The following is a 25881-nucleotide window of genomic DNA, read 5'->3' on the forward strand; positions in this document are numbered from 1 at the left end:
CCAGAATCTCTTTGGGTCTTCTTCCACATTTCGAGACAGAATTCCGTTGTGGAACTTACTAAAAGAATCTCGCAATGCAATAGGCGCTATGTTTTGAACTTCTGTAAAACTTGGCAATCTTGGGGAATTTGCGTTCTTTCAAAATTGTCATGATTTTTTCGTTGCTTCTGCAACAACGATCTGACCCATGTTGTGTAAAACGGTGGATCAGTACCATTACATAATAATTTATGTGGTATATATCTCTCTCAACTGCTGTCAATACTATCTCTTTGAAAACAATCTATAACCTTTCTACACTTACATGATAGGATCGGAAGGAGTGAACACTGTCTCTTAAAAAGACATTAAGACTATATTATGAGATTTTTTGAATAGATATTCATTGCGTTTTTTTGTGGTTGTATGTGTCACGGTATTCAGTCTAGCAGCAACTGCCTTGTGGTCGCTAATCTCTGTATTCATCACAGTTCTCACTATTTGTCCAGGATTATTTGTTGCTAAACGGCCAAATATGCTTTCGCGACCATTTTCGCTCTGAGTGGGCTCATGAACTAATTGTTCAAAATATGTCTGCCACCGGCTTTCAATGTGTAATTTTTCGAACATATCGAGAGTAGATGAAAGTCACTACCGACTATAATTGTATGAGCGGGGTACTTATTTGAAATAAGACTCAAGTTTTCTTTGAACTGTTCAGCAACTATGTCTTCTGAGTCGGGGGGGGGGGGGGGGGGAGGTAAAACGATCCAATTAATAGTTTAATCCAATTGTCAGGTACAACCTCTACCCATACTATTTCATACGAACTATCTACTTCAATATCGCTACAAGGCAAACTACCTCGGACTGCAATAAATACTCCACTACCAACTGTATTTAATATATCATTTTTGAACACTGTTAGATTGTTTGAAAAAATTTTAGCTGAACTTATTTCCGGCTTTAGCGAGCTCTCTGTACCTACAACTATTTGAACTTCAGTGTTTTCTATTAGGGCTTGCAGCTCTGGTTCTTTCCTAACACAGTTACGACAGGTAACACCTACAATTCCAATCGTTTCTATAACTGACCTATTAACCGGAATCCGGAAACACACAACCCGATGGCGCAGGTTAAGGAATATGCAGCCTACACGGTCATAGAACCGCGTGAGCCTCTGATTCAAACCCTCCACTCGGCTCTGCACCAAAGGACCACAGTCGGTTCTATCGACGATGCTGCAGATTGTGAGCTCTGCCTTAATCTCGCAAGCAGGAATGGCAGTCTTTAACATTTGCACTAGCCGCCCAAAAACAGACAGAATCTGCTCCAATCCAAAGCGACACATGTCACTGGTACCAACATGAGCCACCACCTGCAGTTGGCTGCACCCTGTACTGTTCGTGGCATCTGATAACACCCTTTCCACATCTAGAATGACTCCCCCAGAATGGACATGGAGTGCACAATTGCTTCCTTCCTCTCCTTGGCAACCATGTTCCCAAGGGGCCTCATTACGCGCCTAACGTTGGAATTCCCAATTACCAGCAAACTCACCCTCTGTGAATTCTCAGAACTTGCAGGCCGAGAAGCTTCTTCTGGAACAGAGCGGACGACTGAATCCGGCTTAGAGCCACAGATAACGCCTGAAACCTGTTCGTCAAACGAACTGGGGAGGCTCTATGATCTGCCCATCAGAAAGTTTTTCGCTGCCTGCCTGACTTCGGAATGATCTCCCATTCGACTATGGGTGAGGGGTCAAACTCAGTGCAGGTAGTACCTCGCACGGTCACAGCAGTGCACGGAGGACATATGGGACGTGCTCGACGTCCCTTGCATCTCCGCATTCGATCCCCCACAGTGACTCCTCTTGGCAGCAGCCTCAAGCTGAGTGGCGGAAGCCAACGTAGCCTCAACTGTGAGCAAAGGGTCGCCAACTCAGCTCGCATATGTACAAAACACTCACACTTCCTGCCCATCACTGCAGTCGCTGCTGTTTGAAGCTCGTAAAAATATGTAACAAGCGAATGTTGAAATAGCCTTATTAGTAGCAGGAATTCACGATGCGCTCTCACTGATGGTCCGAGGTATATCGATCAACAGGAATTATTATTGTTTCATTATCACAATATAGTTTAAAACTTTTTATATGATATTTGGAGTTGAAAATGTAGACTAAAAGTAATGCAATTAAACTTTTAAAACTATCTCTTATAGAACATTTCATCTGTTTCTGAGCACTGATCAATTAACACTCAGTTGTTTTATTCTACTGATTTATTGGTAATCAAATGAAGACAAATCGATTTCCAAAACTAAGAATTATGGAAAAGAAGTGGAAAAGTAAAGATAGTAAATTATCACTTACTTCTATTACATGTCCTGTTATTGGACCATGTAGATGATGTTAAACAACATTACTGATTTATAATTACATTTTAGCACCAGGATTGTTAAAATGGGACAAAAACATTCACCTTCATCTATTCACAAAGTGCATATCAAAGTATAAAAATATAATTGAAATATAGAAAAAAGAAGCTAAATTAGATGCTGAAATAGCTACATTTATTAGTAGATTACAAAATTTGTCAGTCTGAGATGTCATTCAAGATGACACAAATCCGCACCACATGGAATGTTAAGTTCGGTTTTCATGATTAAAGGTATGAAGAATTGAGAAATATGTGCCATTATTCTTGGAATTATGATTTTGGTTTTATGACAATAGATACAACATGTAAATAAAACTATGATAAATATAGAGGTAGAAAGAATCTCAAACATCAACGTAAACATCAAAACTGTACATTTTCTCATTGTATAATAGTTAAAAATGACCTACATCATCGTAAAGAAGCTAAATGAATGAGAAGAAAAACTGAAGAATTGCAGGGAGACTTAGAAAATGGAAGAAACAAGAATGCAACAGGAAATATTTATTTAAGGTCAACCAGCTATCGATGCAATTCAACTAATTAACCAAGGAATCGAAGAATAAGATGATGATGTGTTAAAAACAATTGACGGAGAAGTTGAGAAACAAATGATTCATTACCATCAAGATCGGGAGGACGACAGTTTAATCCCGCCTCTGGCCATTCTGATTTAGGTTTTCTGTGATTTCCCTAAATCGCTTCAGCCAAATGCCACGATGGTTCCTTTGAAAGGGCACGGCCGACTTCCTTCCCCATCCCTCCCTAATCTGATGAGACCAATGACCTCGCAGTTTGGTCTCCCCCCAAATCAACCAACCAACCATCAACATCATTAGAAGAATTTAACCATATACCACTAGTTATGCATTATACAAGTTCACAATATTATTATCTCTTAAGTGAATCATAAATACAAGAGTTATTGAAAAAATACCAAGAAGAAATTAAAGATAGAAAAAATTAAAAGACAAAGAACAAGATTATGTTTTAAAAAATAAATACAAGTGAAAGAATGTTAGATTATATTAATCAAAGTGAAAAAGAAATTGGTTTAAAACCTGTTGGTATATTCAAATTTCTTTGAAATTTACCAGCAGAATTTAATGTAGATAAATGAACTATTGGTGATAGAATGCATGCAGGTACAGATGGACCATCATCAACAGTCCTAAATATATACTATATTTAATTAAATTTCGGAATAATTTGTCACATACATTTTGGAAAACTGAAAAAATGTAGGAAGAAATACTTTGATTAACAATTACCATTTGAAATGCATCTTCCCAATAATAATTTTTGTGTTTCTGGAATCAGAATAAATGAAAGATTAACTGGAGGTAATAAAGGAATTAATCCATTGGATGTAGGTTGTAAGAAACATGGTATTACCAATATATAAAATAAAGACGAATAAAGACTGGTAAAAGACTCAAAGTATATAATTAACTTAAGTTAGTTGCAAAGGAAATAAGGTATTCTGAAGATGCTTCAAGTGGTGAAAAATTGGCAGCAACAGCAGTTAGAGCTGTAATGTATAGAAAACGAGAATTAGGTATCTGTTTAGATATTGATGAAAATGGATGGAGTTTGTAAAAATCTTAGTAATTTTAGTAATTATTCTCTGTATAAATAAATAACTTTTGCATTAATTACAAAATGCTACCTTGTGGCAAGACTAAAAAAAATCAAATATAATTAAATGAAATTATGAACAGTTAACTAGCATTAATTATTTTGTACATGATGTACAAGAGAAAGAGAGAAAAGAAAGCAAGTGGTAAATTAATCGCAACATTAGGTATACCTCTTGCAAAAAAGATTATTTAACAAAAAAAAGTAGGTTCTGGATTAACAAAACATGAAGGCAGATATAAATCAGTTCTACTGGCCACATTACCATACTAAGCAATTATTGGTACGCTAACTGCTGGTTTTGAAGCCATTGCAAATGCAAAAATTAATAAAAAGGAAGCTGATAAGGGATTATAAGAACAAAAATGACATAATTTGGCAACGCAAAGGAAAGCTTGCACTGGACTGAAATGAGTAAGGGAATAGCAAAAAGTAATAGATCTGTATACAAATTCATTAAGTAATTTAGATGTAAGAAAACTTGCTAACGAATAAAAAATCAAATTACTTTTGTTGAGTATTCACCATGGACGAATTACCCAATAATCCAAAAAATCTTGACTGTGGAATAATAATTTTAGATAAATGTCATCATGTTAGTGTACACTGGATTCGTTTTTTAAAATACTTACTTACTTATTTATCTGCAGCTTGGGACTTAGTGACCATATGCTTGCTCCACACTCCATATTATCTGACTTGCACTGTAAATGAAATTTTTCTATCTGGTATGAGGCCTCTGATTAAGAGACTTCGTGCAAGACGTTTTCCCTTTAACATTTAACTTCAACAGTGTAACCTCATTCTAAGTCACTGTACATCTGTTCATGTTAACATTTTGAGGGTGTGCCTAATGTTTTCAAGAGATTTATCTGGAACTGTTTCAACAATTTTAATTTGGCGTTTTTTTTAAGAAATCTTAATTTAAAAATTTTAAAAAGACTACTAACTCTAAAGTCCCATATCTTGAAATGGTTTGAGAACACTATAATTGTAATTCAACAGTTGTCTTATTCATCTTTGTAATGAACTTTAATTTTCTTAATTTTTTTCAGAGTACCTGATATTACCCAAAAAGCATATAAAATACATGTTGTCGATCAGGAACAAGTGATGTTAAATGGGCCCAACCCTTCCATGTAATTTTTGTCACCATCCTAGTAATTCTCAATTTCATAGTAGTTGTAATTTTCGATTGGGAAACTAGTTCGATCCAGCACTCCACGTTAGTACACCCTGTGTCCACTATTCTCATCTCAGCAGAACTATTTCAATCTACATTCGCCAGAACCTAGTACACCCTGTTTCAACTTTTCTCATCTCAGCAGAACTATTTCAATCTACATCCACTGGAACCTGCTTAGTTAAATAAATCCATGGGTGTCTCTCTTCAGTTGTTACCCCTACATTATGAAATGACCTAGTCCTTGATGCCTCACAATTTTTCCTGTCAACTGATTCTTTCTTTCACTCAGGGTGTGCCATAAACTTATTTCTCCTCGATTCATGCAGTACATCTACATTGGTTGTTCTACGGAACCATCTAACCTTTAGTATCAAATATAACACCACATATCAAAAGCTTACCTTCTTGTCGTGTCTACATTCTTAATGGTTTGAGTAAAGAGCATCCAAGCCTCACATCTATATTAGATCTTATATCTTTTTCTGTTTCAGAAAAATGTTTTCTTATTGATATCATTCTATATTTTCTACCCTTTTTACTGATACCTAGTCAAATTTTTGCCCATAAACCAAAACTTTCAGCTTCTGAAGTCCAATCGAATTACATCTCATTCCCTCAACATCTCCCATCCCCGTATTTGATTCCAGTACCATTCTTCACCTTACAACCTACTAGTTCCGTTCAGCATTTCATAATTCTGTAGCCTTCTCTATGATGATGTAATGTCGTCAGTTAAAGATATCCTTCTACTTTTACTAAATTTTTCTTAGGTAACCTGTACTGCTCGCTCTATTTAGTGTGGAAGATAGGCAGCAAATATCGAACACTCCGTTTTCAACAACAACGTCATTTTCAAAAGTTTTAAAACTGCAGTCTGGTTTGTGTACAAGTGGTAAACTAACTTCAGCTCCCTAATATCTTCAGCTTTTTCTAAATGTAGAAATTCTATAAATATATAGCTTACTACAATTTCTGTACGACGGTAAACTTAACGAGCAAAAAAGTCACGTTCACCCAAATAAAAATTACTTTTTCACTTTTAAATGTCAGAGTAAAGGACATGGCTGAAGACAGCTTAACCCTTAACTACACACATATATAATAAGTTATGATTGTGTACTCAAAATGTGCAAACGGACTTCTAAATATGACTAGCTGAATAAATATGTCTATAAATTGTCTTATGGATCCACTGTGAATATTTATGAAACTTTTATCTGCCTTCATTAGAAGCCTTTCGGGATAACACAAAATTGTGCAGTACTGGCAAGGAATAGTAGTTAGCATGTTAAGTTCTCTTCGCCTGTCTTCTTCATGCTATTGTTGTGCAATATCCGATTATCACTGACAATATTTAAATTATTTAACTACGGTCCAAAGTTTTTCTGAGCTACAAACGACATAGAAGAACTTTATATACATTGTTGGTGTTACATTCGCTGCAGAATTTCACCTGCGTTTCACCACGTAACATTAAGCATCAGTTTTGATGAAAAACTTCCTCTTTTTCACTAAAATTTTGAACGGTTAACATGTTTATGACAATCTACAAGACTGAATGTTGTTAATTAATAGCCCGTTTCTCGTGGTCGTGCGGTAGCGTTCTCGTTTCCCGCGCCCGGGTTCCCGGGTTCGATTCCCGGTGGGGTCAGGGATTTTCTCTGCCTCGTGATGAGTGTTATGTGTCGTCCTTAGGTTGCTTAGGTTTCAGTATTTCTAAGTTCTAGGGGACTGATAACCATAGATGTTAAGTCCCATAGTGCTCAGAGCCATTTGAACCATTTGAACCATTTGTTAATTAATATATCCCGACCTCAGATGTTACAATCACGAATAGATCTCTGTTTGAAGTCCGTCAATGACAATTATTTTTTGTCTTTTGTGCTGCTGAGAAACAAATAACACTGTCTACTTTATTATTGGGCACCGTAGTCAGGCGTTTAATGCTCTAGGTTGTCAGTTTTATACCCCAAAATGATGCACATAATATGAATTGACTTTAGAGTTGAATGTTGCTGAACTAAGCGCCAATCCAAGAGTCTTGGCAATTATTTAGGCTAAGCTATACTGCCTAGGGAAGTTTCATCATGGTATAATTCCTGCTGCAGATGAGATGCTTCTTAAAGTTATCAGTACTGACACAAAAAGAGTGTGAGCGAACACACAGAGAAGAGTTTCACAGTGAAAATGAAACGTCGTGTGACGAGGGCCTCCCGTCGGGTAGGCCGTTCGCCTGGTGCAAGTCTGTCGATTTGACGCCACTTTGACGACTTGCGCGTCAATGGGGATGAAATGATGATGATTAGGACAACACAACACCCAGTCCCTGAGCGGAGAAAATCTCCGACCCAGCCGGGAATCGAACGCGGGCCCTCTGGATTGACAGTCTGTCGCGCTGACCACTCAGCTACCGGGGGCGAACAGTTTCACACTTATTGCACAATAGTTGTTTATCCATGGGTACACTATCTTGTTTGAAGGACTGTGATTGGAAAACGGATAAAATATGTTTGTTTCTCTGCATATGATTAATTGTAAAAGCTTAATACCATGTTACAGATTCATTGATCACCTGACTGATGCGGTTTTTCACTAATCGGAGAAAAGTAACAGCCTTCAGCAGGATCCAATAAGATATAGATCAGCTGCAAACACCTTAAATTCACGACAGTTTTAGTCTGGTCTTCGTCACAGAATTCTCTTTTATTTCACCGTTCTCATCTTTGCAAACTAAAATTAATAGTGGAGATGCGTTTGAAGAATGCCTGTTACTTCTAGTAACTGCTAAAGGTGGATCAGACAAATCGACATGACCGCATTATTTGATCGAGATCTACTCCTTTACAGTCGGCGCTTCTTTGATGTCCTATATCATACTGAATTTTGTGTCTTCCCCACATTTGGAATCAATGAAAATGGGTAGAAAATTAACTTTTTCTATGATAACGCATACGGTAAATAAATATTAATGTGACAGTTTTCTAGATTTCAGGAAACTCTTGTCTACAATATGTAGTCATATGTTCCATATGTATATTAAATCGAGCACAAAACGGCGTCAATATGAAATATGTATTGAGAAACTTCTGAACTATGTACCCTTTTTCCTGTTGTAAGTAATTTTAGGGCAGATGGTCGGCGTTTACATAATTTCTCCGTCAGATTTTGATTGTTCTCGAAGTGTCCACAATATTTTTGTATAAATCGCAGTAGATTTGTAACTGGGCGGAGGAAAGAAGGAATATTTCCTTATTCCCATGCACATACATTGGGCAACAGACGGCAATAAAACCAGACAGCGCAGTTTATGAGCAGCTCAGGCAGTAAGGCGCTTCCACTCACGGGCCCTCGAATGCTGCCTACGTGTATTGAATCCTCCTTCATCGCGAAACGCACTGTATTGCCTCGATCCAGACCTGTCACTCCCAGTAAGTAAAATGCGAAGAGGCAGCCGACGGTGCAAAAGGAGAAAACTGAATGTGCTTCGTGCGTGCTAGGGAATCTCGGAGGATTTTTCAGTCGGTGCCTTTATAGTGGCCACTGATTCTGCCTCCAATTCGAAGACGCTTTCTGTGGATGAAATATAAGAGTTAGCTTCAGCATCGTGGTTGAAAGTATCTAAATATCGACAGAAATTTGCCGGACGAGAATTTTAGCATCTCTCGTTCTGAAATATAAGTAATATTCATGCCATTAAAAATGTTTCATTTAGGGCGACATGTCAGTACATCATCATGATTTTCGTCAGAAAAAATGAAGCCACAGGTAACCCAGCTCTACGTCCACCCTAAATACACCGCCGATCATCTAAACTATAACATCTTGAAGACATCATGTCACAAACGAGACGATACTGATGCTCGTATTGGTCAGTATCCCATCACTGTAACGGTCATACGGAACCGACGGGGTTAAGAAGACTATATTCAATGATACACGCGATGTTAGACGCCCCACTCTACTAGTGCCTGAGAGAATAGACATTCTTTGCTTGGACGTGTGGGATACTACAGCCATGCCACGAGCCCTGAGTCAGGATAATGATAATACTGTACACAGTAATGGCACCACATTTGGTCATGGAGTGCCAAGAGAAGCGTCTTCTGGAACAGGGTGGACGACTGAATCCGGCTCAGAGACATCGTCAGCCACAGATAAGGCCCGAAATCTGTTCGTCAAATGAACTGGGCAGGCCCTATGATCGGCCCATCAGAAAGTTCATTACCATCAACATACTTTAGAAGAAGAGATTCCACCAGTTAAGCAATATTAAAGAGCACAATATGATTATGTCTTAAATGAATCATAAATACACGATTTATGGAAAAAATATTAAGAAATTAAAGATAGATAAAAATTAAAAGACAAAGAACAAGAATATACTTAAAAAAATAAATACAAGCGAAAGAATGTTAGAATGTGTTAATCAAATTAAAAAGGAATTGTTTTAAAACCTGTTTGGTATATTCACATTTCTGGCACTTAATGGTTGAAGGAGCAGAGAATGACGTACCATCCATTCTCTGGTGCAGTCGATCCCCAACAGGATTAGAGGTGTTGGGTTGACAGATATGTATGCTAATTATCATACACTGTAAATCCATTAATTACCTAAGAACATAATCAAATATTCTTCCTAGTGTTGCGACCCGTGGGCTGGGTGCACTTTGTGATCCAGAGGTAGTGTTGAATGTAGATTGTAGAGTTAGGGTAAATGGAGCAGTTTGTGCATGGAGAGTCATTGACGCAGCGGTAGCTGTAAAAACATTCTTTTATCATCAAAGTGTACGATGTTATAAGTGCCCTCTGAGCTGTAGTCAGCTGCCGAGCGTGAGCACACGTCATGGTGGCTTGGGACCGCCTGTCAGGGAGTCGTGAAGTCGCCGCTGCCGGTCAGTGCCACGACTGAGTTTTGTTCTAGCGATGGTGGCGGAGCGAGGATGGCGCTGCCCATCCAGAAGTTCCGATGTGACGTAGAACGGCTGCCACCTCAGCACGATGGAAGACAGCCCAGCATGTGCCCAGGTGGAAACTGCCGACTGTGTTCCAGAATGTCAGTTGTCGTTAAGACTAGACCGTGCTCAACCATAGTGGATCGAACAAGATTGCAGTAAATGCTCACCAACAGGCCAGGGGGCTATGCGGACCCGCTCCACCCCGTCGGCGTGAAGACGGGAGACTGCAGATCATCCGCAATCATCCCATAGCGGAGGAGGCCTTGCCACCTTTCAGCCTTCTCATCAGCAATGACCCAGTAGGCTGCACCGGAAGGCCACAGCTGTGGTATGTACCAGATTCGCTGCGTCTCATTATTTAAGTCAGGAAGAAAGTAGGTCTGGCCCTCATCGGTCGGCTTGTCGAAATTTCTGTGAAACTGAGTAGACTGTAATTCTCTCTAGTTCTAACCACAGTGACATAAAGGCAACACCATAGAAAGCTCCGAAGTCCTCTCTATTTAACGGGCCGAGTCCGTGTCTGTGATACGGTAGCCCGAACTGTATGAGCTCATTTGTCCTCAGTTACCGGAACGGTCAGCTCCTTGGCTCGCTGTGGTAGTTCAGAAATAATTCTGGATCGTTGAGTTATGTTCTTCTCCTTACGTTAGATTTCGTAGTGGCGCTCGTTCTATGAAGTAATGCAGCGATATCTCACAGTAGTGGTTGCGTTTCTGTCAGCCTCGTTCTGGAGTCTCTAGCATAGGCGGTACCTCTCGTTCACATACTGAGAGGCGCACCAACCCAGCGCTAAACTACTTCGTTCCGATCTCACCGAGTACAACGTTTAAGACAGTTAAACATCTACAGCAAAATCATTCTGTTGCGCATCTATTCAGTGAACATATAATAACTAAAAGCATGTTATTTTGGGTCCTTCTTGGTGTTACAGTCTTAATGGTAGAGGTGTACGTTTAATTTCCGCTGCCGATCAATGTCAGGAGTTAGCAAACCTACCTTTAGCTGACAGAAACAGCGCCGATAGCCTTTACTCAGAGCATAAAAATCAGCGTCTGCAGTGGTACACCACATCTAATTAAAGGTATACATACCCTGCAAGAATTGCATACATAAAAAATTCCAATTGTTTATCTATGTATATGCACACAACCGTGCGGTTAGCTAATTTCGACTATTTTGTTAGGCACATTTCTAACATCTGTATTTCATGTATTTTCAAGTAACTCTATATTAAAAGTAAAAAGTAGTCGCATTCCGTCATTTTTCGACAGAATCCACACTTCGGTGATACCTTTTAAGACCGTATTCTGAACTTTGATCTGTGTACAGCATGAGTTACCATTTTGCTGTGCACAGAGCAAAGTTCAGAATACGATCTTAAAAGGTGTTACTGTAGTGTGGATCCTTTCGTGAAATGACGGAAGGTGGGTACTTTTTACTTGTAATTAAGATTGATTTATAAATACATGAAACGCAGATGTTAGAAATACGCTTGACAATGACGCTCATTAGAAATGAGCTAATCGCACGATAAAATTAACACCACAATAAAGCCTACTACGAACCATATTTACGTTTATTAAGCATCTTGAGGCTGCGGATCCCCCCCCCCCTCCCCCAAATACTATATTGTGTTGGTTAAACTTTACAAAATTCTTCTTACTCATAACTCAAATAATGAATTTAAATAATTAGGAGACTCCTTTATTAAATCCAAGGAATGAGAAGACCAGTGAAACACAAAATAGGACACACCAAGTGTTTACATTAATAAAAGGACGAAGATAAGAAGAAGACGCTTTAACTCCCTTTTCGGCAAGTCTGCTTGTGTCAGATAACGTTTCTTTAAATTAAATACTTCACACAAGTACGTATCATTTCCATCGAATAGTTGCAAGATATCCATGCCGTGTCTTAAAATAATATCTAAGGGACCAGAACTTGACGTATGTACTTCTCGTCACTTGGGGTTTTATTTCCCTTGAGTTTTATCACCTTTATTGTTTCTCTCGATTACAGTAAAAAAGAGTGACTAACTACATATCACTTTTTCATTTTTTTTTAAGTACCGGACACACTGTGCCCTTACGAGAGGAATAACTTGTCGTTTATCGATATACTTTCGTTTTCACATTAAATAATTTTAAATAGAAACGTATGACCTTATTTTTGCATCACAAATATCCTCCTTACGAATCTTTATCAGTACCCCTAAAAAACCATTACCTAAGAAGAAAAGTAGTTAAGTATTCCCTAACTGCAGACCTACCTGGATTCTACTGATCGTGTACGAAGCTTTTGACCACACAGTCCATGAAGACGCTACTGACTACATAACCACAAGTAGCCTTTCAGGTTAACAGCAGTACAGCCTCGGAAATGAAGATAAAACATAAAAATCGATACTAGACGCGACTGTTATGCTCTTGGTTGAATTACGGTTTTGGGTATTGCAAGCTTTGACAATCTTTTTCCATATTTCGAATCAGAAATGTCATTCACTCAGAACCGTCATCTGATAATAAAGTGTGATGCTCAGGCTAACGAAATTAAAATGCAACGTTTTATAAGCCCGAAGGTCAGTCAGGCTCTAATTATTTCTTACCAATTCGCAAATACTCGTGGCCAACTTATTAATCAAATATTGAATTGGGGAATTGCTAAAATAGAACATTTAATTATAACAATGCTTACCAAACAACTTCTGTATCAGAAACTATGAAACTATTCGCTTATATTAATCAAAATTATTCTAGGGAAACTGGTATGATGTAGTTAGTTGGAACTGTACCACTGAGATGTTAAGATTTTCACCCAGTTCAAATCTGAACCTGAACAATCAATAGTATTCAAATGTACATTACGATAACGTTCTTAAGGAACGGGTTCCCCTTTAAACTCAAGATAAGGAAATGCCGATGGAAGTTCGTGTTAAATATAATCACCTTATAAACGACATTTTATCTGAACAGCATGGCACAAAAGCCGTCCGTAACACCAGAGAACAATTGCCTAAAGCACTTCAACTAGAGAGAGAATTTTTGACACCCCCATGGATCAGAAATCTTACACTAGAAAACAATGAACCGCAACGAGAGCATTTCGCTGATATGTAGTCGTAACCCAAGGCTCATAGACATAGGTCAACGTTTTCCATGCTTGTAGTTGTGGCTAAAGCCTCACGAACGAAACCGAAAATAACGTGAGAAAGGCTATGAGTGAAGCTTAGAGCGACTTCGAAAATAAAGTTCTGAGTACCAATATGACAGAAAATCCTAAGAAGTTTTGGTCATATGATGAATCAGTAAAAAGATAGAGGCCATCTGTATAGATACTTCGTGACCGTAATGACATTCGGACTGACGGTGACACAGAAAAGACCGAAACACTAAACATTATTTTCCAAAACTGTTTCACAGGGAAACGCCACTGGACCAAACGAGGTACCAATTCGGTTCCACATTGGGTATGCGATAGAAGTTGCTTTTCACCTAGCAGTAGTGTACTGTAAGTTTCTACAGGAGAAGGTCATCCCTAATGACTGGAAAGAAAACGTAGGTCACTCCTCTTTTCATAAAGCGTCAGCGAACATTAGCACAAAACTGTGGGCCTCTATCTTTAACACCAGTCTGTTGTAGAGGTTTGCGATACCTTTGATGACCGCTTATGGAATTTCTGGAGGGCTAAAAACTTCTCTGTATGAATCAGAAAGGAGTTCACAAAAAAGCTATTGCGTGAAATGCAGATCGCTTGTCTACAAGACCAGGGAAGCAAGAGATACGGGCGGCCAGTTAGACGCCGTATTCTTTGACATACGGAAGGCGCTCGGTACAGTTGCGCGCTGCCGCTTACTGAACAAAATACAAGCTCGCGAAATATCAGACCAACTGTGTGACTGAACTAGCTTCTAGCAAACCGAACACAGCGAGTCGTTCTGAAGGAAGAGAAGTTTTCTGACCTAAAACTAACCTCGTGCGTGGTCTGCGGCAGTGTTCTAGCACCGTTACTTTTAACAGTATACGTAAATGACCCAATAGATAGCGTGCGATGTTTCATGAGGCTTTTCGTTGATGATACTGTTGCAAACTGAGAAACTGCAACGCTAAAAATTTCATTGGAAGAATCTTAAGGAAATGAAGTCCATCCACAAAGAAAGTAACTTAAAAAACATTTGTTCATTCAATAACTGAATATTTAACGTAAGTCTGGGATCTGCACAAGATAAGATTGATAGAGGAAATAGAGAATATCGTAAGAGGAGAGGCATTTTTCTTTGCAGGTTCATTTAGGAAGCGCGAAAACTTCATTTCGGAGGTACTCAGCCAGCTGCACTGCTTCAGAATTACGATTGGTCTGCTGTTAAAATTCTCAGAGTGTGCGTTCTGGAAGTGTCAATCAATGTATTTCTTCCTCCTACGCGTATAGCGCGATAACACTATGAACATAAATTTAGAGAGATTCGAGCCCACGCGTACGCTTACCAGCAATAGCTTTTCCCACGGATCATAAGCGACTGGAACAAGAGAAGTGCGAAGTGACTTTAATACACAAAGAGCGCTCTACAATACAACATAAAGTGTATTCTGTAGTACAGATGTAGACGTAGTTCATTTTAGTTTTAGGAACCCTTATGAATCCTTTATCCGCTATGCATACTCGTCTAAAACAACCGCTGTTCCCCCCCACACGTTACGAACACTGTAATTTTAACCAAAGACGTTTCTCTCTAGTATTCTTGGTAGATCATGTAAGTTTCCAGTATAATTACAGTTGTCGTTATGGTTCTGATTATTATTAACGAAGTCATTATTGATACTGTCATTGTCATTACTGCAAGTCCAATGAGTAATATTGCACGTACAGATATCATTTAATAAACATTACGAAACATGCAAAGTTGTACTTAATTTTCGTAACTTCAATTATTAATTTTAAATTGTCTGTTTTCCTTCGAAACCGCAGCTGAAAAATAAAATCTCCACCAAAAGTTTGAAATGTGGATCTCCTTGCCCGATGCAACATGTGGGATAAAATCTATTTTGGCTCTTAAAGAACTGAAATGTATTATCTCGGGTTTCATAGCTGAGTGGAAAGCGTCCTTAACTACAGTGAGAAACATTCGAAATCGATTCGTAAAACTGGCAGACATGTATTGTTGATAGTAGGAAACGATTTGTGACTTGCGAATCTTTTTGGAAGGAAGTAGAGTCTACAGGGTCAAAAGAACTAGACAAAGATTGTGAGAGCGGTTTACTGACGACATGCTCCTCTGCACTTCATCCAAACGATATTGTTGGCAGAGGACATAGCGGCCCGTTAGCACTGCTTGGCATAGGTTGATCCATCCTGAGATCTGGTGCATCTTTTAAAATGATTTTCTATTGCATCACACTACGAAATTATTGATAGATTAAACTGCCGAAAGTGTTATTCACTTGACCGTTGTAACATTTGGCATTGAATCAAATTTAAGAGGTACTCAAATCAAAGGGCTCTGAGCACTTTGGGACTTGACTTCTGAGGTCATCAGTCCCCTAGAACTTAGAACTACTTAAACCTAACTAACCTAATGACACCACACATATCCATTCCCATGGCAGGATTCGAAGCTGAAACCGTAGCGTTTGCGCGGCTTCAGAGTGTAGCGCCTAAAACCGCTCGGCCACTTTGGCCGGCAAACAGGAATTTTTGGATAAATTTCCAGCCATCTCTACAAGAGTTTATCATATTTTATACTCAACAACTATAAATCATTTTTAAGACGACACGTAAAACAAACGGATGGATGTTGTATTATACAGGTTGTAACTGACTCACTTACTTGATCTGCCTTTTGAGTCACAGTTGTTTTATCGTGTTCTGAATGTTGAGCAGACATGATGACAATAGGGGCGCCTAAGAGAGATGACGAGTGTAGTTACCCAAAGGATATATGCGATTGGCTACAAATGAAACGACGCTTCTCTTGCTACTTCGGACCTATTTATGGTTGTTTTCCGCTTTTCAACTACGTTTAGATGTTCAAATGTGTTTGAATTCCTAAGGGACCAAACTGCTTAGGCCAACGGTCCCTAGACTTACGTATTACTTAAACTACCTTAAACTAACTTATGCTAAAAGCTAAACACACTCACTCATACCCGAGGGAGGACTCGAACCTCCGGCGGGATGGGCAGCACAGACCGTGACATGACGCCTCAAACCACGCGGCCACTACACGCGGCTTCAACTACGTCCACAAACTATTACAAACTTCAGATGACAGCTCCCGAACGATTTACTACAGAAGTGTTTCGTAACTACACCAGAAAATACGACGTTATGAAAGTTAATTGCTACCAAATATCTAATTGCTGGAGAAATTTGGGAGTCAGCAACAGAGACAAGTTATCAGAAATTTACGGAGACGAGGGTACCCGCGCTTTGTACAGCATTGCGATTTTCCGCCGTAAGGCTCGGTGTAAGACGACCGATTATATGAGAACACACATACAAACAACACGGTAAAACTTTGGATATGTTCGAAGAGAAAGGTGGAAAGAGAGGAGGTTGTGTGAGCGTGGTGTCGATAAAACGCTGCACGCGGAAAGTAAGCAGGTATGGTGCGAAGAGTAAATATGAAAGTGGTGCCGCAACATTGTCTAATGAAGAAAAACCGTAATGGATATTCGTACTGACCGTATGGAATGGATTATCTAAAGGAGACTAGTTCTTTAAATAATATCTTTTTATAATTAACAGAAAGTTAATTTTCATGTATGATCACAAACGAATCGACAATCCTTGCACTGGCATCCGTGAATTCAACACTAAGAAATGCGTACCCGGTACGGTAAAAGCCGCCTAAAGTTCAAGGATATGCTTATCGTCTACTTCAGCATCTACAGTTTCATCACAGAGTGAATATACAGTTATTGTATGGTTAATGAGAGAGATTGGGAAAAAATTACGAGGACATATAAGAGGGAAGCGCTCTCACTTGTGGAGGAACGGATGGACTCAAATACCTGCTTTTGACGTTTTATCATTCAAGCATGAAAGTCTTTAAAAAATTGTACTCTTCATATAATATGAGACAGTGTGGTATTTTTTCAATTTACGCAAGTCAGATATGCCTAAAAAGGGCATGTATTTTGTTAAAATAGAAGAAGGAGAGTAAAAAATGGCGCAGTGTCTGATTGACTAGAAAAATTTGGGCATTGAGAGAAACGAGTTCAGGTACTTGTGGAATGTAGGCATTATTTTACGGTTACCGCAACTAGCTGTACTGAACTGGTACGTATATTCTACTAGAGTAGCAGTTCAGTGTTTGTTAACATATGTAGTACAACATTCCTTGTCACTTACACATCGTCGTACGTGCCTGAGATGAAATTTTCTCGGATTGCTTGTTGATGGCATAGATAACTGGTGTGATGCATCAGGATGTAACAGTACGTTGACTAAAGGTTGTAACTGGCGATTCACCGGGCTGCTAACAGTGAAATCACTCAGAAACGTTGCGCTAATACAGGGTGTTTCGAAAAGAATAAACTTATTGTAAAGAATTATTTTGTCAAAACTATCGATCGATGCTCCTAGCCTCGGCTATTAGAGAAACGCATACATAGTCTAGTTTATTTTAACACCCGCTAGATGTCAGAACCCACATGGAGGCATTGAACATGTACGAATCGCCCAAAGTCGATGTGTTTTGTACGATATCCCGATCATCTCTTTACGGCCTACTCTTCTTTGGTGGAAACGCGGTTAACGGTCAGCGGTATATCGCTATTTACGAAACTGACTGGAATCGCCAAGTGCGTGATTATCTGAATGAAACTCGACCGAACCGTTGGATTGGTAGTGAAGGAGCTGGCGACTTAGCATGTCTCAGCTGGGCTCCACGGTCACCGGGTCTGACACCCACTGACATCTTCCTGTGGGGTTTCGTTACAGACAACGTTCATGTACCATCACTTCCACAGAACCTATAACAGTTGAAGAACGCGATTCGTACTGGCATAACATCAGTGACGAAGTACATGATTTCCTGAGGTATTTGAGTATCGACTGATATTGTTCGTGTCGCTGGTGGAGGACATATTGAACATCTGTAATCTGAACTTGAGATCTTCGTAAACGTGTGTGTAAAGTTTTATATTCGTATGTCTTATAGTTCAAAAAATATATGCATTGTCAATACGTATATTCTTTTTGAAACATCTTGTATTGTGTACTGTGAATAAGCATGTTAGAGAAAGCCACTAAGGTATCTACTATGTAGTTGTCACACTGGAACAGCAGTATATCATTGTGAGGTGCAATAAATGACGAAATAAGTGAAGATTTTTTTAAATGTATTAGAGAAACTGACACTGAGGACGAGTGGAGAGTTAACTAATTGGTACATGTTTGAAAAGAATCTTCCAAGGATATTCGTTCAGAAATTGTATGAACATTTCATATCCCATAACAGTGTCATCTTCAACTTTCTAGTTGAAGCTTGATAGGTGAACTTTTCTACTGTGATCCACACGTCTCATCAACGACTAATATAGTATGAAAAGTCTTCTCCTTCGCCTTCAAAACGCCTTAATTTCGTCATTACCAAATGTTCCCGTCTGTGTTTGTCAAGTGACGCAGCAGTTATTGATCACAAATTCCGGGATTGTTTAGAGATTCATGGACCATTGATTTGAGTCAGGGCTGACGTTTAACTCACGTGCAGAATCATGAATCTTTCGTTCAGCTCTCTCGATATTCCCAGGACTTCCTGTTTTTTCATGAGTCATCAGTCTTCTGACATGTTTGATGTGTACCTCCAGGATTTGCTCTCCTTCACCATCCTCTTTGTGCGAGAGTAGCACTTGACTCATACGTCTTTAATTAGCTGCTGGTCGTATACGAGTCTCTGTCGTATACCCTGTAATTAATAGGTTCAGAGAAAGGTCTGGCCTACTACTATTATGAAAACTTTTCCCAGTACTTCCGGAAGATAAAAGTACTGAATATTATGCAGTACCGTGACGGGGGAGAGAAAACTTCACAGACGGGAAACCTGAGCAAAAAAACAGGTGAATGGAAGTAATTATTAATGTCAACAGATGTAAATCACGTATTGAAGGAATTAAATCACGTATTGAAGGAATTATGAGCTTACCGTCTACTAACCTCGTGAGGCACGATACATCAGGCCACTGAAGCGACAGCCGACGTCATTGTTCGAAAGTAATTCACTGATCAGCCTGACGTAAATCTTACTTGAAAAGTGATTGAAAACAAATCATCTGTAACTCGACGTCAGGATGGTTCTGCTCAGCATTTAGTAGGTAAGGAAGAATACGTAACATGTTCGGTCGTTCTACCCTCGAACAAATCGCAACCAATCCTTCCTTTACGGCCTCTGAGAAGAGAGATGCAAATATTCATAAAGTTATCGTTATTATGATGCAATATTATGAAGTTTAATGCTGTAATTAAATTCCACTTACACATTTAAAGAAAAATCTTATATATATTTTAAGGCAAGGAACATACAACGTGTGCTTCATCTGCAACACCAAGGCAAGAAAAGATGCCACAGAATAGCGAGAAGAAATGAAACGACGTATCATTTGCCTTACAGCTAAGATATATAGATTTCGCTTCCGTTTGGCCTGTTTAGCAAAAGTATCTGACCAAAAGATATTATTATGACTTTAATTACAAATATCATTTTTACATAGAAAAATAGAAAACATTAGTTCAGACATATTACGGTGTTAATATGATTCTACTGGTATTTTTCATTTCAGTCTGTACACGATTATGAACCGATATGGGGGCAATGTATATACGATACGTGATCAGATGAATCCGGACAACTGGCTGAAAATGACTTACACTTTCGTGGCGGCCTCCATCGCTAATGCTGGAATTCAGTATTGTGTTGGCCCACTCTTAACCTTGATGACAACTTCCACTCTTGAAGGCATACATTCCATCAGTGGCTGGAAGGTTTCTTGGGGAATGGCAGCCCATTCTTCACGGACTGCTGCATAGAGGAGAGGCAGCGAGGTCGGTCGGTGAGACCTGGCACGAAGTCGGCGTTCCCAAACAGTACAAAAGTGTTTTATAGGATTCAGGTCAGGACTCTGTGCACGCCAATCCAATACAGGGATGTTATTGTCGTGTAACCACTCCGCCACAGGCGGTCCATTACGATCGTGTTGTAAGATGCAATCGCCGTCCCCGAATTGCTCTTCAACAGTGGGAAGCAATAAGGTGCTTAAAACACCAATATAGGCTTGTGCTGTAATAGTGCCACACAAAACAACAATGGGTGGCAGCCTCCTCCATGAAAAACACGACCACACAATTACACCACCGCCTCCGAATTTTACTGTTGGCACCACTCACTCCGGTAGATGACGTTCACCGGGCATTCGCCATACCGACACCCTGCCATCGGATCGCCACATTGTGTAGCGTGATTCGTCACTCGACCAACGTTTTTCCACTATTCAATCGCCGAGTGTTTACGCTCCTTACATCACGCGAGACGTCGTTTGGCATTTACCGGCGTGATGTATGGCTTATTAGCAGCCGCTCGACCATGAAATCGAACTTTTCTCTCCTTCCGCCTAACTGTCTTAGCTCTTGCAGTGGATTCTGATGCAGTGTGGAATTCCTGTGCGATGGTGTGGGTAGATGTCTGCCTATTACACCTTACGACCCTCTTCAACTGTCGGCGGTCTCTGTCAGTCAACAGAAGAGGTCGGCCGGTACGCTTTTTTGCTGTACGTGTCCCTTCACGTTTTCGCTTCACTATCACATCGGAAACATTGGACCTAGGGACGTTTGGGAGTGTGGACAGAGGTATGACACAAGTGACACCCAATCACCTGACCAAGTTCAAAGTCCGTGAGTTACGCGGAGAACCCCTTTCTGCTCTCTCAGGATATGTAATAACTACTGAGGCCGCTAATATGGAGTACCTGGCGGTAGGTGGCAGCACAATGCACCTAATATGAGAAACGCATTTTCTGGGGGTGTCGGGATACTTTTGATCAGATTGTGAATCTATTTCATGGCTATCATATACAACGATATATACATTTTTTGCCATATACGTCTCCTTCTAGTATCATGAAAGTCATTCACTGAAGTCTAAAAATAAACTCTCTCATCCTGTTCCTACGTAAATTTAGAGTTTGGCCACATGTTTTTCACCTGTTCTGCGGAGAACCTCGTTATTTCTTGTTAGTACTCGTAAATTTCAACTTATGTACATAACATCATATCTCAAGAACTCTTATCCTATTCTTTTCCGATTTTCAGGTAATCCACGGTTCACTACCATGTACTATTCTGCTCCAAACGTACTTATTAGAAACTCATTCCTCAGATTAGAGCCTGCGTTCAGCTTGGTTAAAACTTCTTGTCATTTGTCGTCTGTCATTTCCGCTACGACGTTTCCACATTGACAGCTGCTCAGCTAAAGGTGGCACATAAACACGAGAAACCATTTCGAAAGTGCTGTTACCTACGTATAAACTAGGAAAGTCTTGGAAGCGGCTGCCGTGAGACGTGAAGGGAACCCTAATGTTCTGTCGACAGTTCATTTTAAGTGACCAATGACTGAACTGTGACAGACGACACGTTTTATAGCCTTGAATTTACACTTATGTCCTTATCTAACCACAAATTCATAATGTGCAGTGTATCTGATAAAACGGCAGTCAACAACCTGCGTCAAACTTATTATTCGTGCTCGCCTTGTTCACGGCTGTTAATGCTAACCTTCACGAGCAAACTGAAGACACAAAAAATTCAGTTTTATCGCTAAAAGCAAATCGTGATTTCTCGTATTCATTGGTTACCTGATGCTACCCTCGCACTCTTAAAAGAGTTGATAGTTACAATCCCATTGTAAGTAGGCTGTTTAGGTTTTTTTTTTATTGGTAACGCCGCCGCCATGTAGCGCTCTGTATGAAAATCACTGGCTGTGCCATTTGCAGTCTGTGGCTGATATGCATTGTTGTCTGCCATTGTAGTGTTGGGCAGCGGCAGCTGGAAGCTAACAGCGCGTAGCGTAGCGCAGTTGGAGGTGAGCCGCCAGCAGTGGTGGACGTGGGGAGAGAGATGGCGGAGTTTTGAAATCTGTAAGAATGAATGTTATGAACTGCTATATAAATATAATATATAATATAATATATAAATATATAAATATATAAATATATAAATATATATATAAATATATATAAATATATAAATATATATATAAATATATAAATATATAAATATATAAATATATAAATAAATAAAAATATATAAATATATAAATATAATATATAAATATTAAGGTAAATATATTATTTGTTCTCTATCAAAATCTTTCATTTGCTAACTATGCCTATCAGTAGTTAGTGGCTTCAGTAGCTAGAATCTTTTAGTTAGCTGGCAGTAGTGGCGCTCGCTGTATTGCAGTAGTTCGAGTAACGAAGATTTTTGCGAGATAAGTGATTTGTGAAACATATAGGTTAATGTTAGTCAGGGCCATTCTCTTGTACGGATTACTGAAAGTCAGATTGTGTTGCGCTAAAAAAATATTGTGTGTCAGTTTAAGCACAGCCTTGTATAATTTTTCCAAGGGGACGTTTCATATGGCGACCTTGCCAGGATACCTCACTGGAATTTCCTGATTTTTTTCTTGTAGTTTGTGTAATTAGTGTAGATTTTGTTTATTGCTATCACGTAATTGTAGAGAGAATCTCCTTTGTAGTTGTAGTCTTTCCTTGTTGTACAGTAAAACAGTTGTGGCGTGCATGTAGATTTTGCACCAAGTATTTCACAGCTGCGCTTGCAATGAACTAGATATTATTTTCAGTGCTATGTTAATGTGTTCTCTTATTTTTGCTCTTAAAATTGTGCTTTTCTGTGTTATCGTGTGAAATATTGTGAGAATAATGGATTGTGAAAAACGTAACACTAGGCTCCATAGTAAACTGAGAAATAATAGTGACGACGAGCGTAGCTTATCAGCACCACTGTGTAGTGAATTTACAGACATTCGAAGTAGTAATTTTGTAATTGTGCATAGGGAAATGGAGCTGGCGGCAAATAATGGTGTAGACAATGAAACAAGTAGTGAACAGGCAACCGTTATCCATCGATCGGTCGACAACAGCTCACGTCAGGAATCCAAAATGACAGAACACATTATTGCAAATACTGTAGACTTAGGTTTCAGGTCCTCACTGTTTTCTCAAATGAGTCAAGACACATTTTCCGCTTGTCAAAATGTGAATGTTGCCGGTGCAAATGCACTGCCAAAAAGCATAGATAAACAGATTCCAGACACTAATACATTATTATTGCAATTAATGCAACAAATGGAACAAAATCAGAAACAAATGGGACAAAATCTTCAAAAGTTAGACACAATGGAACAAAAGCTTCAAACGTTAGACACAATGGAACAAAAGCTTCAAAAGTTAGACTCAGTGGAACATACACTTGAACAAACACGTAAAGATTTAACTACTGAGTTAAATAAAATCGAATCGAAATGTCAAAAAGTCTGTAATGACGTAAAAACACAAATTTTTGAGCATTTCTAACCTATTTTTTTGCGGCATGAAAATATATTACACAATCACGAATTAGCCATAAAAGAACTGCAAACTACTGTTCATGAAAATCATGACACTTTGCAAGCTAAAACTGACTCAGTTGCATCTACCAATTCAGTTACGCAACTTGCAAAAACTCAGTAAAACTTAAAGGACACAGTAGATACGATTTCAAAGCAAATGGACACTCTGAAATTTGGTTCAGAAAAACACACTGAGGAAATAAGTACACTATCGGAGAAAGTAGCTGAAGTTCATTAACTTATCTGCAAAGGTAGATGATGATCTGAATGATACAGAAGAGTGTGAACAAATTAGGAAATTCAAACAAAATCAGAATGAAATTAATACACAACACCAAAGAGAAATCCGGCAAGTACAAGATCAGCTGACACAGTTAATACAAGAATTACGTATTTCAGAGAACACTCGCGCTCCAACACGGGAAGAGGGACTTAGAAATACGGAAAAGCCACAAAATAATAACACAGGGCATTTCGGAAATTATGAAAGAAATTGGCAAGGTGCACCGTATTTTGAGATGGAACCGCCCACATGACGTAACAATGACCGATATGCTACTAGCCGACACTGTGATTTTGACTATAAGCTGTTCTTTACTACATATAAATTCAAAACATTTAACAATTCTGTCAACGACATTCATCCACAAGCGTGGCTCCATCAATTCTCTCATTGTTTTCCTCCCAACTGGTTATTAGAGCACAGATTAGAAATTATGTGTGGCTACTTAGAGAATGAACAAGCTGTAAGAATGCGATCGGTCATTCACGATTGTCACAGTGAAGGAGAATTTTATCATGCCTTCCTCTCAGCGTATTGGTCTCAAGCTACACAAGACCGGGTAAAACATAGCATCATAATGATGAAACGTTTCGAACAATCTGAATTTTCCAGTCTTATGAACTATTTTGAAGACATGTTGCATAAGAATCAGTAGCTTTAAAACCCATACAACCCCTCAGAACTCATCCGAATTTGCTTAATCAAATTACCTGAACATTTACAGCATATTATTTTAGCAGGACGTTGCAAAGACGACATTGAAGCTTTTCAGAGACTGTTACAAGAACTGGAAATTGACACTGACAATCGAGGAACGCGAAAACAGGAGAACAACAATTACAGGTCACACCTGTCACAATTCCGCAATGACAGAAATAATACACGACAATGCTATTCGTACAAAGTAAATCGTGACCCAAACAGACACCACCCGTATGACAACCGTTGGCATAGTAGTAATAATTACAGGGAAAGATCACCTCTCCGCGGTAATGACTAACACAGAGATTACCATAGAAACAGACAATATGGGAACAAAAACAATTATTATCAAGGGAGACAGAATAACATCAGACGCAACTGTTCAGCGCGCAGTTACATTTCAGGAAGAAGTTCCCCACCACGTGACCGGCAAGAAAGAAACTATGGAATCTGCCGACATGACCAAAGACGATATAATCGCAACGACAGACTTGAATTGCATCAGAACTGGCGAGATTCAAACGGAGCTGGGCACTCTCGACACGATGAATTTGTAGAAGTTAGGTCTCCTAATCCCAATAACGACGCTCGCCAACAAAGAGACAGACAATGACTCGCACCGCAGGCAGCCGCGTACGCCGGCTGGCTCAGAGATAAAGAACATAGGCAATAACCTTGAGAAAAACTCCAGTATTCCTTACCGATGTATACAACATGATAATTACTTCGAAGTTGAAACTCTGCGCAATACAAAGAGTAAAGGATTGCACCACATTTCACATGCAAAACCGTTTGTTGAAAGATAATCTGCTTTTTAACTTTGTCTTTGCCATAAAACATTTCACTTCATTTTTCTAGTATGCTTTGTCACAGTGAGAAACTGATAACATGCAACAATGTTTTGAAGTTAACTATCCAGTCTAGAACCTAGGGAACATTTTTAAACAGAAATTACAAACGCATTGGTATAGTGAACAGACGACACAGTGTTATTGTGCGTGTACATTCTTGCTTGTTAGTTGCATGATTACATAACGACTATGAGGCTTACATACTTAGAACATTTACCAGTAATGCTAATG

The sequence above is a fragment of the Schistocerca gregaria genome, chromosome 3 (genome assembly GCF_023897955.1).
Source record: "Schistocerca gregaria isolate iqSchGreg1 chromosome 3, iqSchGreg1.2, whole genome shotgun sequence".
NCBI lineage: Eukaryota > Metazoa > Arthropoda > Insecta > Orthoptera > Acrididae > Schistocerca > Schistocerca gregaria.